Source organism: Castor canadensis, chromosome 12, assembly GCF_047511655.1.
Source record: "Castor canadensis chromosome 12, mCasCan1.hap1v2, whole genome shotgun sequence".
Classification (NCBI taxonomy): Eukaryota; Metazoa; Chordata; class Mammalia; order Rodentia; family Castoridae; genus Castor; species Castor canadensis.
In genome coordinates, this window is record NC_133397.1 from 54,493,736 (window position 1) to 54,511,985 (window position 18,250).

Genomic DNA, 18,250 nt, shown 5'->3' on the forward strand with positions numbered 1-18,250 from the left:
TTATACTCTCTCTACAACAAAATTAGAAATAAGGGCAAAATAGTTTCTGCTGGGTATTGAGGGGGTGGGGGGGAGAGTGAGGGAGCAGAATGGGTGGTAAGGGAGTGGGTGGGGGCAGGGGGGAGAAATCACCCAAGCCTGTATCACATATGAATAATAATAAGAAAAAAGAAAATACATTGAGCGTGAATTAATATTCTTTAGGAATATAAAATTCTTAAGTATTTGACTGCAATAAGTAATCTTCAGGTATTGCTTTACAGTAAAAATAGGTATATTCTAGTGCTAAGTTCCATAGTTCAGGATTATTCTCATACCTAAAATGCCTTGTGAATTAAAGAGAGAATTGTTTATTTGTACTACATCATAATTGGCAACTTCTTAGAGGTTTATTAGAGTGATATATAGCAGTTTGAATAAAAAATAGTAAATCTTGTTTTTCTACCACTAGAAGATGCTATTACCTCTTCTTGTCTTTAGAAAACTTAGGTTGTAACATATTGCCCCCCCTTTTTTCAAGGAGCATATGAGTCTAACTTCTTACAGTAAAACTTCATGAGGAAGAAAAAGAGAAAAAGCACTTTTTTTTGGGAGGGGGGTAATAACTGGAGTTTAAACTCATGGCCTTGTGCTTGCTAAGGGTGTGCTCTACCACTTGAGCCACAACCCCAACCTCAACCCCAAAAAACTCATCTAATTGAGTGATTAATATAAGTAACATATCCTTTTAAATTTTAGCTGAAAAGCAATTTATTGTTTAATGGATTTACAACCTGAATTAAGTAGAGGGTTAAATCTTCAGCATTATAATAATAATAGCAACAACAATAATAGTGTAATTGATTAGAACAAAATATTCTGAGTATAAACATTATTTTACTTATTTGCTTTTTTTTTTTTTTTCCTAGCCTGAAAAAGTGTTTCCAATAAAATACCTCTAAGTTTTTTGGAAAGAAAAATACTTAAGGCATATTAATATACCATATCCAAACAACTACCAATTACATTTTAATAGTTGAAGTATGAGAATTCAGAGTATATTTAACTCAAAATATAAGTGATATGTCTCTAATTTGGAAAACATGAACTCAGGCAAATATGCACTTTGTCATTTCCAGAGAATTGTCTTAACTTTAATAAACATTAGCAAAAAAGATATTCATGAAAATTTCTAAAAGGTATTTTAATAGAAAAATCATTTTTATCTTTATCTGAAGTTAAGCTTTTATTTGCTCAGGAAGTATGCAGGTAATATTACCCTAATTTCTAAATTCTCAAAAGAAGGAAAAGATAAACCAGATGCAAGTGCTCCGGCCTGTTATCCTAGTTACTTGGGAAGTAGATTGGGAGGATCTTGGTTTGAGGCCAGCCCAGGGAAAAAGTTCAATACACCCCATCTTAACCAATGAAAGGTAGGCATTGTGTCATCTCATGTACACAGGAAGCATAAATACAAAGTTCATGCTCCAGGCTAGGCCTGGCATAAACTATAAGACCCCTTATCAAAATAACCAACACAAAAAAGGCTGGGGCCTAGCTCAAGTAATAAGAGTGCCTGCTTAGCAAGTATGAGGTCCTGAATTAAAAAACTCCAGAACCATTAAAAAAAAAGTGAACATATGAGGTCTTCAAAATTCTTTTTTGAAAAAGTGAGCATTGTCGTTTTCCAAATTTTTTATTCAGTGCTGTGGTTTGAACTCAGGGCTTCATACTTGCTAGGCAGGTGTTCTACCACTTGAGCCACACCACCAATTTTCCAAATTCTTTTTAAATAATAGAGTATACATATTCTGAGTATTCAGAATAAAGTCTCATTATTATATAATACATTAGTCACCAGAGTATTTTCATTATAAGAAATACTCTGATTTATGTACATCCTTAGAATGTTTTTAAATGGTGAAATATGCTAAAGTGCTATAAAATAGGATCTGAAACCTCAAGATTTAACCTCATTTGGCACTAGGTTAAAGACATGTCATGCGGAATGCTGCAGAAGTTCAACCATACTTATTAGTACCCTAGCAGTAATTTGAACATGATGTAAAAATAAATTATCTTACTGAAATGAGATTTCTTTCCTTAAAATTTACCAGGACAAGGGGCAGCAGAGCATTTATTTCTAGTAAGTCTTTATTAATAGTAATATTAATTGGGTTTGTTTAGGTGAGAAATGAACTAATTAAAAAATGAGTGAAGCAGAAAAAAATGATCATTATATAACTTTGCTTATTCTAAGAAAGAATTGTTCTATGAGAGAGTGGCTCCCAAAAAATTTTTTTCCAGTGGTGGGGTATGGTATCCACTAAACACTTAAGACATCTTAAAACCCATCTGTGGCATCCTTGACTTCATACCTTCATATGCTTTTCTTCATGTATGCATTATTTATATAGCCCTTACTGTGTGCAAGGAACTGTGCTTTGAACTACGGGGAAAACATGACAAAATCAAGTATTATATATTTGATTTTGTAAATAATGTACACCTACCTAGCACAACAATAAAGGAAAAATGAAAAATCATTATCACCCTCCCCCACACAAAAAACAAAGCCTTTGTTTTCAACAAGTTCATTACCTTTTGAGCTTTGGCAGATGCATAAGCAAAAAGTATGATACAATATTAATTATGGTTATAATAGAGATAGCTTCAGAACTATAAGAACACTAGTGAGAGTATTACTTATACCTCTGCTACATCTTCTTTTGCAAGCTTTCCTTGGTAGGAGGGATTTTGGGAAATAACACAATTGTGCTTTATCCAGTTGTAGTGTATGCATTCAACAAAATTTACACAACTGCACAATAAATCTGTTTTACCATATGTAAGTTCTGTTGTCATTATCATCATCGCAGAGTGAGTCTTGAGCAACAGAGCCCTCTTATAACAAACCTTCTCATATCATTCTTATCTTTTTTGCTTTCTGCCTTCTCCCTAACTCTCTTCCTTGACTTCAGTGTCAGCTGTTCACTGTGACTTTTGATAGATCATGGCTCTAGGATTGAAAACAACCAAGGTTTACTCAGCTTATTTCCAGGTTCAGCTTTGTACACTACTGGGTTCTGTTTGGTAAAGGAACAACATGATTAGAGTTCGGTAGAATGAAGACTTTGAAGACAGTGTTGCATTAGAATATTAAGTGAAGAAATTTTTCTGAAAACAGAAATATAAGAAAGTTTTGTACTATTCCAGGGCAGAAATCACAGGGCTCAAAACCATTGACCAATGCAATGAAGATGAAAAATTAAATGAAATTTTATAGTTAGAATAGACAAGATTAAAAAAATAGGGGTTGAAGGAGAAAGGAAAGAGTAAGAATCAAGGATGATTCAGAAGTTTCTTTCTTTGTATTCATTCAAAAAATTTTGAATATTGAACTGTATGCTTAAAAATGGTTATGATAATAAATTTAATGTCATGAGTTTTTTGCTATAATTTAAAAAAGAGTTATGAGCACCCACAGTGTGCCAGACATTGTGTTAGACACTTGGTGTAACAGACACAGTTTTTGTCTTCCTGCTGATACTACAAAGTGAACTTACAAATTTGTACATAAAAATTATGGTAAATGCATTGGAGGAAAAGATCTGGTACTGTTAGAGAGAATGATGATGGAACCCTTCAGAGATAATAAGAAGGCAAAAGTAGGTGTAGTAGTAGAAAAGAATTCCAGCAGCATGTTAAGGCCCTGCAGAAAGAAATAATGTGTAATGTTTGAAGAACTGGAATTTAGTGAGCAAGGGGAGTATGATATACAAGATTGAGGAGGTAGGTACTACTGCGGGTCTGATGAAGGGTCTGTTGAACCATTTGGCATTAAACCCATGTGTTGTGAAAAGCCATTGAAGTTAAAGTGTCTGTATGTATGTTTGTGTTGGGAGAAAGGAACCATGATTTGTAATCTCATGCTGTTTGTTCTAGGCCTTGTTTTAAATAATGAAGTGTCCTTGGTTTTTATCCCAAGGACCCACCCGTCAACTTGTATATTAGATCTGTCTCTCAGGTCTACTCAAGGACTTTGATTTATCTCTGTGCTTCCTGCATCAGGTGTTTTTACTTTGTACCTGACCAGTTAGCTTACAAATTTACTATAGGTGACCCATCGTAGAAAAATAAATAAGCAAATCTTTCTAGACTCCACATGTCCCTTCATCTACTTCTCATTTCTTTACCTCCTGATGAAACAGTTGATTATATTCATCATTTTTCATTCCTTCAGTCTATCTCTGTCCTTTGAAACTTACCTCTCTGTTAAGTTTGTCTCCATCCTACCAAATTCAGTGGCTGATTTTAGTCCTTATCTTAGTGATCCCTTCAGCAGCACTGTCTCTGATTGCTTTTTCCTTTTTAAAAATTTTAGTAGAATTGTTTTAGCTAGATAATATATTAGCATAGTTCAAAAGTCAAAATAATATAGAAATATACACTTGGAGAGTCTTGCTGCCACTTCTGTCCTAATCACATTTTACCTCTCTCCATCCTGCTCTCTAATAACAATTCATATTGACTTCTTGTTTATTCTTAGTGAATTTTTGTTATGTAGCTATAACAAATCTAAACACTTACTCTTATTTCTATAAGCAGTGTTCTGCCCCTCTGTTTTTTCTCTTTTCACTTAATAGTTTCATTTCAGTATATGAAGAGCTTTCTTATTCTATTTACATCTTTATTCCAGTAGGTGGATGTACCATAATTATTTAGCCAGTTAGGCATAGATGGCATTGTTTCTTGTTATATATGATGTATAAATGAATAACTTTATATATATAATATATATTATATATATAATATATAAATATTTTTGGGTGAGTTTCCTAAAGTGAGTTAAAATAAAATTTTATAATTTTAATAGTTATTGTCAAAAGGTCCTCCAAGGAGGGATCATCATCGGTGATCAAATTTAATCCTGTGACTTAAATAGTATCTGTATCTACATTGTGATATATTACAAATTTCTCTGTAGCTCCCACTTTTCCCTGAACTCTGACTACTTAACATTTCTTCTTGTGCAAAATGGAACTTTTCCTTCCAAGCTTGCTATGTACCTCGGGTTTTCTCCATCTTAAAGTAAGTGGAACTATTATTTACCCACTTACTAACTTGAGCAAAATACTTGAGTCTCTTTTGTTTCCTACACACTATCTATATGTCTTATGTGATGATGAGAATGTTTTATATCTGTGTTAATATAGTATCCACCTGCCACATCTGCCTGTTGAGCCTTTAAAATGACTACTTTGAGTAAATAACTGAATTTTAAATTTTATTTAACTTTAATTCATTTTCATTTATTAGCCACATATGAGGAGTAGTTGCTACTGTATTGAACAATGTAGACTCTTCAGTTCATTAATAAGTTCTTAGAAGCTCTGTTCTTCAAAATGTAATCTAAACCTGGCCACTTCTCACTATCTCCCCCACTCTACCACAAACTATCTCCTGGAATACTTAGTAACCTCCCAACTTTTCTCTCTGCTTCTACTTATGTTTCCCATCCCAAGTCTGTTTTATTTACATAGCAGTTGGAATCTTTTAAATTTTTATTATTTTTGATATACATGCAAAAGAATATATGAAATGTATGTGTAAGTTATGAATCATAGTAACAAGAAGAGTACTACCCAATGTTTGATGAGTTATGTCATTGACTAGTCATGTCAAATTTATTCATAACACTCTGCCTGTTATTCCCCCCACACACATTACTGCTATTCATTACTTTATCTATATGAGCCTCCTGAACAATGTTTTTTTCCCAAACTTTACAAAAATACCACTACCCTAAATATAATGTTTGATTTTCCTTGTTTTTTTTCCTTTTTTAATAAATACCATTATCTTTTAGAAACACTCCTTTTTTGCTTAGTCAATATTATGTTTCTAAGATTTAACCATATTGTTGCATGTTGCTATAGTTTATTCTTTTTCATGCCATATAATATTTAATTGCAAGGACTTTATGTGTCCATTCTCCTCATGAGAAAGATAAGGATATTCACCAAAATTTCTCCTATTAGAAATAGTGCTGATATGAGGAAATAATGGTTTTCAATTTGGGGAAGCTTTCTAAAAATATTAATATTTGGGCCCTACCACAGAAAAGTAAATAAGAATCTGTAGTGGTGCCATTGAACATCTATTTTGTTTAGGTTTTTCATTATCCAGGTGATTTTATGTTTACGTAGGACTAAGAACCATTGTGCTAAGATAGATACCTAGTGTTTTAGTCAGCTTTCCATTGCTGTGACAAAGTAACTGAGGAAAATCAACATAAAAAAGAAAGGCTGGGGAAGGCATGGTTGTGCACTCCTGTAATCCTAACAGTGCAGGAGTTGGAGATGGGAGGATCCAGGTTCGAGGCCAGCCTGGGCAAATAAGTTTCAAAAAAACAAGCTGGGCATGGTGGTACACATCCAGAATCCCAGTTACTGAGTAGAACTGTGGTGCAAGGTTTTTTGCCAGTCTGGGCAAAAACATGAGATCCTAAAATAAAAGGGCTAGGACTTCCTGTCTAGCAAGTGTGAGGCTCTGAGTTCAAATGCTAATACCACTCCCCCCTTAAAAAAAAAGGCTATTTTGGTTGATGGTTTCAGTCCATGGTTGTGGTAGGGAGTGCATGGTGGAGCAAAGATGTTCATCTCATGGCAATCAGGAAGCAAAGAGGACTAGAAGAAGGGGCTAGAGTCCCAATATCCCCTTTAAGGATATGCTGGAGGCTGGTAACCAAACCTTCAACACATGGCCTTGGGAGACATTTAAGATCCAAGCCATTAACACCTAGAGATAGGATTTCTTGGGTATAGAGGTATGCTTCTATATTATATTTAAGTTATTTATTTAATTACTTACTGTGAAAGACAATACACACACACACACACACACACACACACACACACACACCAAGATAGCCACAAAACAAAAAATGTTCCTGTCTTGGGATAACCTTGCCTTTCATAGGAGCTTACTACTCACCTCACAGGTATTAATTTATAAAAGCTACATCTTGTGTATGCCCAGCAAATCAATAAAAGTCTATATTTTATGCAGTATTTTGTTGTTGTGTAATAGAAAGGTCTCTAGAATGGAAACTGATAGTCTCACTGAAAAAAACCTTTTTAAGTCATCAATCAGATTATGTCACTTCCCTATTCAGAACCAATCAATAGTTTTCCATAATCTACAAAATAAAATTTCCATGCCCTATACAGCCTTATGTGATGTGGTCCTCGTCTTTCTCTCCAACCTTGTTTCCCTTTTTAATTCCATTAGAGCTATGCTGGTTATCTTATCCTCAAGCATGCCAATTCATTCTACCATTAGGACCTTTATATTGTCTTTCACTTGCTCCCAAATATTACTTCCTAAATATTGTTATGACCTATTTCCTCATTTCACATAGATCACTTTTAAAATTACCTCCTTTAAAAGGCCTTCCCTGACTACCCAATATGAACTGTCCCCCTTTTCCTAATTGTATATTTTGTCATCCTTTGGTGGTTCCTTTTTCACTACTGTATGAGTTCTATGAGATTAGAGACTTTGTCTTCTTTTTTCTGTATCCTCAGAGCCTTGCATAGATGCTTATAATGTAATTGATGCTCAACAAATATTTGTTGGATACATATGTAGACAAAAGAAAAGGAAAGAAAACAAGAAAAGGAAATAAAGAAAATAAGGAGGCAAGGAAAGGAGGGAGAGGGGGAGAAAAGAGAAAGAAAGGTAATAAAGTTAGTTCTGGCTCTGTTCTTAATAGAGAAAGTGAATGTAAGTTTGTGTTTAAGAATATTAATTTGGTTTTAGATAGATTGAACTTTAGCTTCTACTTCTATTTTTTTCTTTTCTACTTCTTCCATCCAAAACACAGATGTGAGATTGAGATTGGCCTTGCCTTTTCAAGGGGTAAGTGAAATGTTAGTTAGATCTTGCAAAATAAGCAATTAATATTAAACTTGCATAAGAAAATAAAAAAGCAAAGTGTAAGAAAATTACCCTTAAACTTCCTTCAGAGATGCCTGAGCTCAGAGTGATTAGAAGGTGCTGACCTGTTAAGGCTTCCCAAGAGAAACTCACTAACTGTGGCCTTCACAAGAAGGTGTTTCAGTCATGAACTCAAGAGCCAAGGGTCTTCCCTACTTCAGAACAACATTAAGAACAAGATATGGAGGACTGAGCCCTAAGATTGGGACAAGAACATCTTTAGATAAAGGATGTTGTTAAGGCCCATGTAGAAAAAATAAAGCTGGTTTCATAGTCTCTTAAGATACAAGGTATTTCTTAAAAGAGAAATGGGCAACATAAACAAGAAGATATTATAAAGCATTGTTTTGTGTTGATAGAAAAACACAAGTATAAATAATCTTTTATCATTTGTCAAGTTTGTTAATAACATTCTACCATAATTTCTCAATTCTGATAGACAAAAAACTCTAGATAATATTCAAATAATCTCAAAAGACAAAAGCTCGATTTTAAGTCATCCTACCCGATTTTATTAAAAGCCTCTGTATAAATTGGTTTTGTTTACTGTATCTTCTCAATGATGCAAATTTAGACTAAGCATTTAGCCTTCAATTTAAAATTTTTCTGATTTGGTAGTGGCTTATCATATCACGCTTCCTTAGTCTCAAGCTTTTTTCTAGTAGACAATACACTGTAGAACATTTAAATGTACTAGCAAAGTTTACAATTTAAAGAGAGCTTTCCAAATTTTGCTTTTGTAAAAAGAAAGTGTTTATTAAGTACTTACTCACTGAATCTGTGTGTAATTGTGTTAGATTGTTTTATATAATGAAACCATGGCTAGATAGTATTAGCATCATTTTAAGTTTATATAGTAGCTAAATTATTTCTTGAAAATTTGTGTTTACTTTTTCCTTATAATGCAATGCATATTTAAGGCCAATAACCCAGTGTTTTATAGAAAAGATTTTGTTTTTCCTTATTAAGCTGTAGAAACAACAGTGGCCTTTTTTTTGATTGCTTATAACTAATTGAGCACGGTCTATCTTACGTTGGCAGACATCTTTTCTAAGTTGGACATCATGGTGAGTTCTGAGCATATTAAAAATAATTACCTTCATCTCATAAACCTTTCTTAAGTTTATTGTAGTTCTTACTTTAATCTTCCTATTAATGTATATGAGTTTTATAGTCAGATATGATATATACAGATGGCAAGAAATTATAGATTTGAGCTACAATTAGTGTAGAGAAAAAGGCCAGTAATGCTTTACCTCGTAATCACATCTAATTTAAAACCAAACCAATTAATTTTGCTGTTTATTGGAATTGGGAACTTATTTTTTAAGTTGAATAAAATAATTTAGTTTTATTTGACAGATTTGGAGAACTAAAGGAATTGGACATGCCATTCTATGAAGGAACAACAACAAAAAAGCTACCATTTGCCAAAATCCAGTAGTAACAACAAGGTTAAAACAGCTACTCTGAGTTACTTTTATAATGGTGAAGGTTGTGTGATTAGTAATTTGAACATTCAGTACTTAGTTCAGGGTGGGAGGAATAAAAGAAATAGCAATGTGCTGTTAGCACATTGTTTAGCAAATATGGTAATAATAATGTGCTTAACACATGGCTGCAAGATTGGAGGCCCATGTGATAAGTAATTCTGAGACAGTAGGAATATATTAGTCACATGTTTTACAGCAGCATTGTTTAAAGCTATGCTCAATAGTGTGTTTTGCCATTGGTTCCTCCATTTGTGGAATTTAGGATGATCTCTGCCTAAATAAAGTCAAATAGGATTAAAGCAGGAATTTACAACAATGAAATAGAACAGATGTAGCCTACTTTGAACATGGGAGGGTTATTGACACAGTGTTGCCTAAGGGGAGTGGCTGTGGTAAGGGAGGAAGAATAAAAGGAAAAGGAAATTTGTTTTCCAAAATATCAAAAATGTCAAAGGGGAGGAGTAACGACAGTGCAAATTACTTCTGTAGGTCATTTGTAGTTGTGATGAAATTATCTTCAGTTTTTAAATCTCTGAAACATTTTTACCTTAGTATTATAGCAACATAGTTTTAAATATATGTATATACACTTTTTAAAAATATGGGTGGCTAAATGGAGGTTATTAAGAAAGTCAGAATTGGGCTGGTGGAGTGGCTCAAGCATGGGACCCTGAATTCAAAGCCCAGTACTGCCAAAAAAAGAAAGAAAAAGAAGTCAGAATTACTACTGAATGATGTTTGTAAAGGCTACCTTTTCCAGTAATCTTATTTGTTCCATTTTTGACTGTAATAGTTAAAACTATGACTATTACCAAAAAAATTATTATGTTCTAAACAGAAAATAACAAGGTAAGGCTCCAAAATAATCATATATTGGTGAGTAACATATGAAACATTTTAAGCAGTTATTACCTATAAGTCACTTTATGTCATATTTTGCATAGCTTTGTATAAAAATGGAATTGATTTATTTTTAAAAGAATACTAGTTTTTCATGCAGATTTACTTTTCAGATGATTTTATATAAAATGAAATCTAATCTTTGATGTCTCTTGTGTGCTAAATGTGCATCCTGGAACTACTGACTGGTTTGACATCAGTGAGCTCTGGCTCTTGATTATTGAGTCTCCTAAGTGAGCTAGTGTAGTTTGTGGTAATGAGTAATCTTTGGGCTGTAAAACGAACCACAATGCATAAAGAAGCATTTGAAACAAATGGATAATTTTCTGCTTCAATGGTTCAAATTGAAAGTTCTTTAGAGAGCTTGTTGGGGAGGTTTATGAGGAAAATAAAGAGTGAAATGATTATATCTATTTGTTTTATTAAAATTACATACTAAGTCTTAAAAGAACATCATAGATATAAAATACTCAAATGCTCAAACTTAGATAGTGTTCTTTCTCCTTTGTGGTAATGGGTTTTGAGCTTAGGGCTTCACACTTGCTAGACAGACACTATACCACTTGAGCCATGACTTTAGCACATTTTGCTCTGGTTGTTTTGGAGATAGGTTCTGGGTTTTTGCCCAGGACAGCCTGAACCACAATCCTCCTATTTTAGGCCTTCTGCCATAGCAGGCATGTGCCACCATGCCCAGCTTCCCCCCCCCCACCCCCCTTCCCCCCGCCCCGTTGAGATGTGGTCTTGCAAATTTTTTATGCCTGAGCTGTCCTGGAACCACAATCCTCCCGATCTCAACCTCCCACATAGCTGGGATGACAGGCACATGCCACTGTGCCCAGCTATTGGTTGAGATGAGATCTCACAAACTTTGTTTGCCTGAACTGGCCTTGAACAGTGATCGTTCTGATCTCAGCTTCCCAAATAGCTAAGACTGCACCTTATGTAAATTTCTATCAGTGTGAATTTAAATGATAGTTAACTGCTATAATGCCTATAGTTCTAATTTAAAACATGAAGGAATGAATGATTGTAAAAGGATAGTAATAAAAGTATTAAGTGATAAAAATAAGCAATAAAATTTTGGAGTGATGAAGAGGAAGAGAAATCTGAACACTTTGAGTCAAAAGGTCTACTCCCTGAAAGGAGAAAAATTCATCTGTAGTTTCTTTATGTAATACAAGGTTTTTAGATAGGTCCCTAACCCCATCTGTGATTTAGTAGTGATTATTTAAAACCTGATAATGCTTATTTTCCCTCTATTACCATTACACCGCTAAAAAATAATCTTGTATCTATTTTTTTTTTCTCTCTGGACTATAAGCAGTATAAAGACTTGTAGGGGAAATCATACATGAGCAGTAATTAAATACTATAAAATAAGATTAAAGGATAAGTTACCATAAGAAACTTTGATATATGCAATGTAGTATGGAATTTGAAAGAAAGGAAAGCTTTTGTGTGGAAAATGACATCTGAGCATATACCTTACTGTTTTGGTAGAATTGAGACACAAAAGTAGGGAAGGGACATTTTAAGTAAGTGAGATGTTTATAAGTATTCCCTCACATGAAGCCTGTACAATGACTTCTATTCCATTCCTTTATGAACTGTGCTTTCTACCTAGAGTACCACTCATCACACTACATTTTCTAATTGATCTATTTCTAGATATCCCTTAATGTCTAACCCAAGTGACTCTTCTCATGTAGATCCCTCTAGACTGCCAAAGCAGAGATGATCCCTCCATCCTGTGTGCCTCTCATTCATTTTCCATATCTTATATATTGTGGTTCATTTGTATACCTTTCTTCCTTGCAAAATTGAGCTCTTAAATTCATATTATAGATTCCTTAAGTCCTGCTTCGTTGCTAGGAAATTTGGATAGAGCAGTAAAGAAGACAAAGGCTTGACCTTGGGGAGTTTACATTCTAGAGAAAGATTACAAATAAGTAAACAAATAATTAAAGAATATAATTTCAGATTTAATAAGAAAATGAAGCAAGGTAAGAGGTTAAAGAGTGAGAGAAAAGCCAGGTGTGTGGGCAGATGCCTATAATTCCAAGTGTAAAGGTTTTAGGATATAAATTTAGATTGCGGGGGTCATAAAAAGCCACTCTGGAAGTGGCATTTTTGATGAGACCTGAAAATGAGTATAAATTTAGCTAGTTGGACAAAGGAGAGAGAGGTGCATGTCCATAATTTTGTAATTCAGCAGGGTTATGTAAGTGGAATTGTATAGTTATGTAACTTTTTGGGACTGGCTTTTTTCAATCAACATATTTCTCTGGCTATTCATTCAGGTTTTGAATGAATCATGTACCAATAATTCATTTCTTTATATTGCTAAAATAGTAGTCCATATTATGAATAGAACACAGTTTGTTTAGCCACCCACCTGATAAAGGACATTTGATAGTTTCCAGGAGTTGGCTAACATTTATGTACAGGTTTTTGTGTGAATAATAAAAGTTTTCATTTAATTGGACAGAAATTCCAAGGGGTGTAACTGCTGGTTTTATGATTACTTGCATGTTTAGTGTTTTAAGTAACTGCCAAATAGCCAGGCATGGTGGCATGCACCTGTAGTTGCAACTACTCAGGAGGCTGAGGCAGGCAGAATTGCTTGAGCCTAGCAGTACAAAGCCAGCCTGGGTAACATAGTGTCTTAGAAAAAAAATTAAAATGTAACAGAAAATACATGAAGCTGAGTGGCTTATGCCTGTATTCCTAGCTACTTGGGAGGCCAAGAGAGGCCAGCCTAGGCAAGTAGTTCTCAAGACCCCATCTCCAAAATAACCAGAGCATGGACTGGAGGTGTAAGTCAAGCAGTACAGTGCCTGCTTTGCAAGCTCAAAGCCCTGGTTTCAAACCCAGTCCCACCAAAAAATCCCCTAACAACAACAACTATATGAGATCTACTGTCTTATATTTTAAGTGTTCAGGGCAATATTGTTACCTACAAACACAGAGTTGTACTACAAATCTCTAAAACTTTTTTCATTTTGCATTACTGAAACTAACCACTGAACCGCAATTTTCTATTTTCCTCTCTCTCCAGTCCCAGTACCATCATTCTACTTGTTGTTTCTATGACTTTGACTACTTTAGATGGTTCATAGAAGTGAAATCATGGAGTATTTATCCTTCATGACTGGCTTAGTTTATGTAGCATAATGTCTCCAGGGTTCCTCCATGTTGTAGAATGACAGATTCTCTTCTTGTTTTTCTCTGTATAGCCCCAGTTTGCATATAAATTCCTAGTTTTATCCATTCATTTGTAAATGAGCATTTAGATTATTTCCATATCTTGGCTATTGTGAATAATGTTGTGAATAATATTCTTGTGAATATTTGGGTATATGTATCTCTTCAAGCTCCTGATTTCAGATTTTTTAGATAAATTCCCCAAAGTGGGATTGCTGAATCATATGTTAAGTAATCTATTTTTAATTTTTTGAAGAACCACCATGTTTTCCATAGCAACTGTGCCATTTAGATTCACACCAACAGTATACCAGAGTTCTAGATTCTCCCCATCATCATCAATAGTTGTTATTTTCTGGGTTTTGCTTTTTGTTTTTTCTTTGCTTTGTTGGTGGGACTCAAGGCCTTGTGCTTGGTAGGCAAACACTCTACCACTTGAGCCACACCCCCAGCTCTTGCTTTTTTGGGTTTTTAAAAAATTATTATTATTTTTTATGATGGCCATCCTAATAGGTGTGAAGGATACCACACTGTGATTTTGATTTAGATTTCACTGATGATTCATGATGCTGAGCATTTTTTTTCTTGTACTACCTGTTGACCATTTGTATGTTTTTGAAGAAATGTCTATTTAAGTCCTTTGCCTATTTTAAATTTATTATTAATAATACTATGAACTATTAAGTTCCTTACATATTTTGGTTATTAACCCCCTTACCAGGTCTATGGTTTGCAAATATTTTCTCTCATTCTGTGGGTTGCCTTCATTCTCTGTTGTTTCATTCATGGTACAACTTTGTAGTTTGGTGTAGTCTACTTGTCTCTTTTTGTTGTTTGTTGTTGTTATTGTTTTCTGTGCTTTAGTATCATATCTAAAAAGTCATTGCCAAGACCAGTGTTTCAGGAATTTCATAGTTTCAGGTTTTCCTACAGAAATTATGTATGTGTGTGTGTGTGTGTGTGTGTATTATACACACATGTAATTTAATATGTGTGTATATATGTATATATATGTATGTATATATATATGTATATTGTGATTCTGGTACAGGCTCATGCCTGTAATCCTAGCTACTCAGGAGGCAAAGATCAGGATGATTTGAGGTTCAAAGCCAACCCCAGGCAAATAGTTCTTGAAACCCTATCTTGAAAAAACTCATCACAAAAAAGTGCTGGAGGAGGGACTCAAGAGGTGGGCCCCAAGTTCAAACCCCAGTACCGCAAAAAAATAAAAAACAAACCCATATATATATATATATATATATATATATATATATATATATATATGTATATACATATATATGTATGTATGTATATATATATATACATATATATGTATATGTATATGTATATGTATGTATATATATACATATATATACATACATATATATATATAATGAATGAAACATATTAATATATTTTCTGGGGAAAATATGGTTTTAAAAAGTTTTATTCTACATGGCACCTAGATTCTTTAGTAATGTACTTGATGAGGTGGAAACTGCAAGTGACTGGAAACCACTGGATAGACTATACATGTTAACACAGTTGGAGCATCAAAAAAATCATCTCTATTATTTGATGGTAGATTAACTTTTAGAGATACTTACTTTTCTGAATCTTCAGAGGGTCCTGTGTTATTTTTGTTTTCTCCTTGTCTAAGAAAAAAGAAAACTTGGTGGAAAAACTGTATATAATTTAGACACAGATTTGTTAATTAACAGTTAAAGGTGTTTTTTATTCTCTCCTTTACCTTACCTATCTACATTATTACTGAAAAAAGAGGGGGTTTCTAAATAGTAATGGGAGACTTTTCCGCACTGTAAGTAGTACACACAGCTTCCAAGATACTCCAAGCCTACCTGCTTGCTCTCTTGTAAATAATGAAGTAGGAAAGGAGCCAGAAATTCAAATCACTTTCAATACTGTTTTACAGCTATTTATTGCATGAACATTATCCACTTGCTGTACTCTATAGCCATCTAATTTCTTTAAGGCTTTTAAGATTTAACTTGAATACTAAAATCACAATCTCAAATATGTAGAGTAATGAGTAGACATTAGGTTGCCATTCATTTCTGATAGTATTTATGATGTCGTAGTGTAAAACCACAAGTCTTCAGATAACTAGTTTGGACATGTAAAAAATAATAAGTGTTAGAAAAATTCCCAAATCTTAATTTCTATTAATGCTAATCCTGGGTCCATCTCTACTGGAGGGCAGAGACTGTTTCATCAACAAGATGAACCTAAGACCTAACCGAGGGCTTAGCACCCTTAGCAAAATAAATGCCTTGGTGAACTATATGAATAACCATCTTCCCTGATGCTACTCCTCTTTGCCAGGTTCTCAAAGAATGATCTGTAGAGGTCCACAAGACAGTTTGATAGGATGGGCTTTTGAAGTAAAGGCCATTTTCATAATAATATGAAGACATTATTTGCAATTTTCACTGAGTTAAAATTTGCATAGATTGAACAAAAGCTGAGGTGGGTACTGGTATGAACCATACCAGTAGTAATATGAACCATAGTAGTAGCAATAAACTGTTAGTAGTAGTCATTATATTCTTCGTAGCTATGCTAGTCACTTTTTGTCACTGTGACAAAATACCTGAAAAATAAAACAACTTAAAGGAGGAAAGATTTATTTATTTTGGCTCACATTTTCAGAGATTTCAGTTCCAGATTGGCTGGATCCATTCCTTTAGGCTTGAGGTGAGGCAGAATATCATGCAGCAGGGCATGGTAGAGGAAGGATGCTTACTTTGTGGCAGTCAGGAAAGCAGAGAGACAGAAAAGCCCAGAGACAAGTTACACCTTTCAAAGGCATGACTCCAGTGACCTACTTCTTACAACCAGGCCCTACTTTGTAATAGTCTTTTCGGGTCTGAATTCATCAAGGGATTAATCCATTTATAAAACTAGAGTCTTCGCAATCCTGTTACTTCTCAATAGTACCGCTGGCTAGGGACCAAGCCTTCTAACACATGAGCTTTTTTTGTGTGATACTTCATATATAAACCACAACACTGGGCTTGTACTCTATTTTTTTTAAGCCAGCTTCATATAAGAATGTCTTTACAAAGCAGGAAAAATTATTGCCTTTTAGAAATCTTGATCTTTAGACTACACATCCCTCTAAAATTCTGTGTGATAAAATGAGAAATATGTATTCTACTGCAGAATGAAGTACTGCTGTTATCTCCAGACAGAGCACTTGTGCAATTAAGTTGTAAGCTCAACTGGGTTCCTTTTTCAGGGAACACCAGAATGATTGACACACTGTGGTTATTCAGACTTGGTCATTTAGTAGATATTTTCTTGAAAGGGAACAAATTGAGCCTGTCACTTTAAGGGAAACAACTGAAAATATTTGTTGCTAATGATAAAATTTGAACTTTTAAGCAAAAATTAGAATTTTGAAAAACTGTCTGCTACTTTGAGCTTGAAATTTTCTCAGTGCTTTTAAAGACTTCTCTGAAGAGTTTGGTAATGATATTAAGGAATTTTTAAATACTACATTAATGTCAGCATTTGGAAGGTCTATATAATTCAAGAAATCTATTTTCCAAGTGACCTATATATTTACATACTATCAAAGTTACAAATAGATAAGGGAAAGCTTTCAAAGTACAAGATAGATCAATGGATTTTAATATAACAGTTTGAAAAGTTCATTGATATGATTTCAGGTTCACAATGCAGTAAACCATTAAGAAACCACCAGTTGTTAGTTCTGATGTAGTATAAAAGAAGAATATCCACCATTGTCTGAAAAGGCCTTTAAAAAGTCCCTTTTCCATGCCTGGATGCAGTGCCCCATAATCTCTGCTACTCATGTGAAGAGATTGGGAGGATCAGCATTCAGGGCCAGTGTGGGTAAAAAGTTAGCAAGACACCATCTCAAACCAATAAGCCAGGTAGAAGTGGTATGTGCCTGTGATCCCAGTTATATGGGAGTCATTGGGGTGGAGAATCATGGTCTCAGGCCAGCATGGGTAAAAAGCACAAGATCCTATCTGAAACATAACTAAAGCAAAAACAGCAAGGTACATGACTCAAGTAGTAGGATACCCTGAGTTCAAACCCTAGTACTGTCAAAAGAAGAAAAGAATCAGGATTTCAGGTTGTCTTCCAACTGAAATCACAATGTTCTTGGTATGAAAAACCTGACATCAGATATCTATATAAGGAAAGTGCTTTTCATTCAGTAAACTCCCAAAAGCAAATGGATAATGCAGGCCATATATTCCCTTTCAGACATTTCCTTGGGAATCTGCAAGAACCTTTCCATTCCTCTCCCCCAGTAAGACCATTTAAGTGTATGTTAAACAACTACAGAATACTAAATAAAAAGTTGAGCCAAAACCAACCTTGAAGCTGCAAAAAAAAAAAAAAAAAAATTTTAGAACTTGACCTTCAAATTATTAAACCAAGACTTTCAGAGATAATTAAACCTATTCTATCAAACTATTCTTTTTTTATAATGAAAAAGGTTTTCATCCCATTAATATAAAATTAATTTAAATTATTTCATCTTTACCTTTTTTGTTTGTTTTGGCGGCACTGGGATTTGAACTCAGGACCTCTGACTTGCTAGGCAGGTGCTCTTACTGCTTGAGCCACTCTACCAGCCATCTTTATCTTTTTAAATTCCATCTGTGGCA

General features: G+C 34.2%; 1 protein-coding gene and 1 long non-coding RNA gene across 12 annotated transcripts in view; one reads left to right on the plus strand and one right to left on the minus strand.

The window, feature by feature from the left end:
- Positions 1-18,250, plus strand: part of Ehbp1 (EH domain binding protein 1) — a 331,176-nt gene that overhangs the window by 188,603 nt on the left and 124,323 nt on the right. The window lies entirely within an intron of this gene.
- LOC141414824 (uncharacterized) overlaps positions 15,013-18,250 on the minus strand; it is a 129,799-nt gene continuing 126,561 nt past the window's right edge. For both annotated transcript variants that reach the window (XR_012439705.1, XR_012439704.1), the window contains exon 4: positions 15,013-15,238. This is a non-coding gene — a long non-coding RNA (uncharacterized lncRNA). The remainder of the gene's footprint in view (positions 15,239-18,250) is intronic.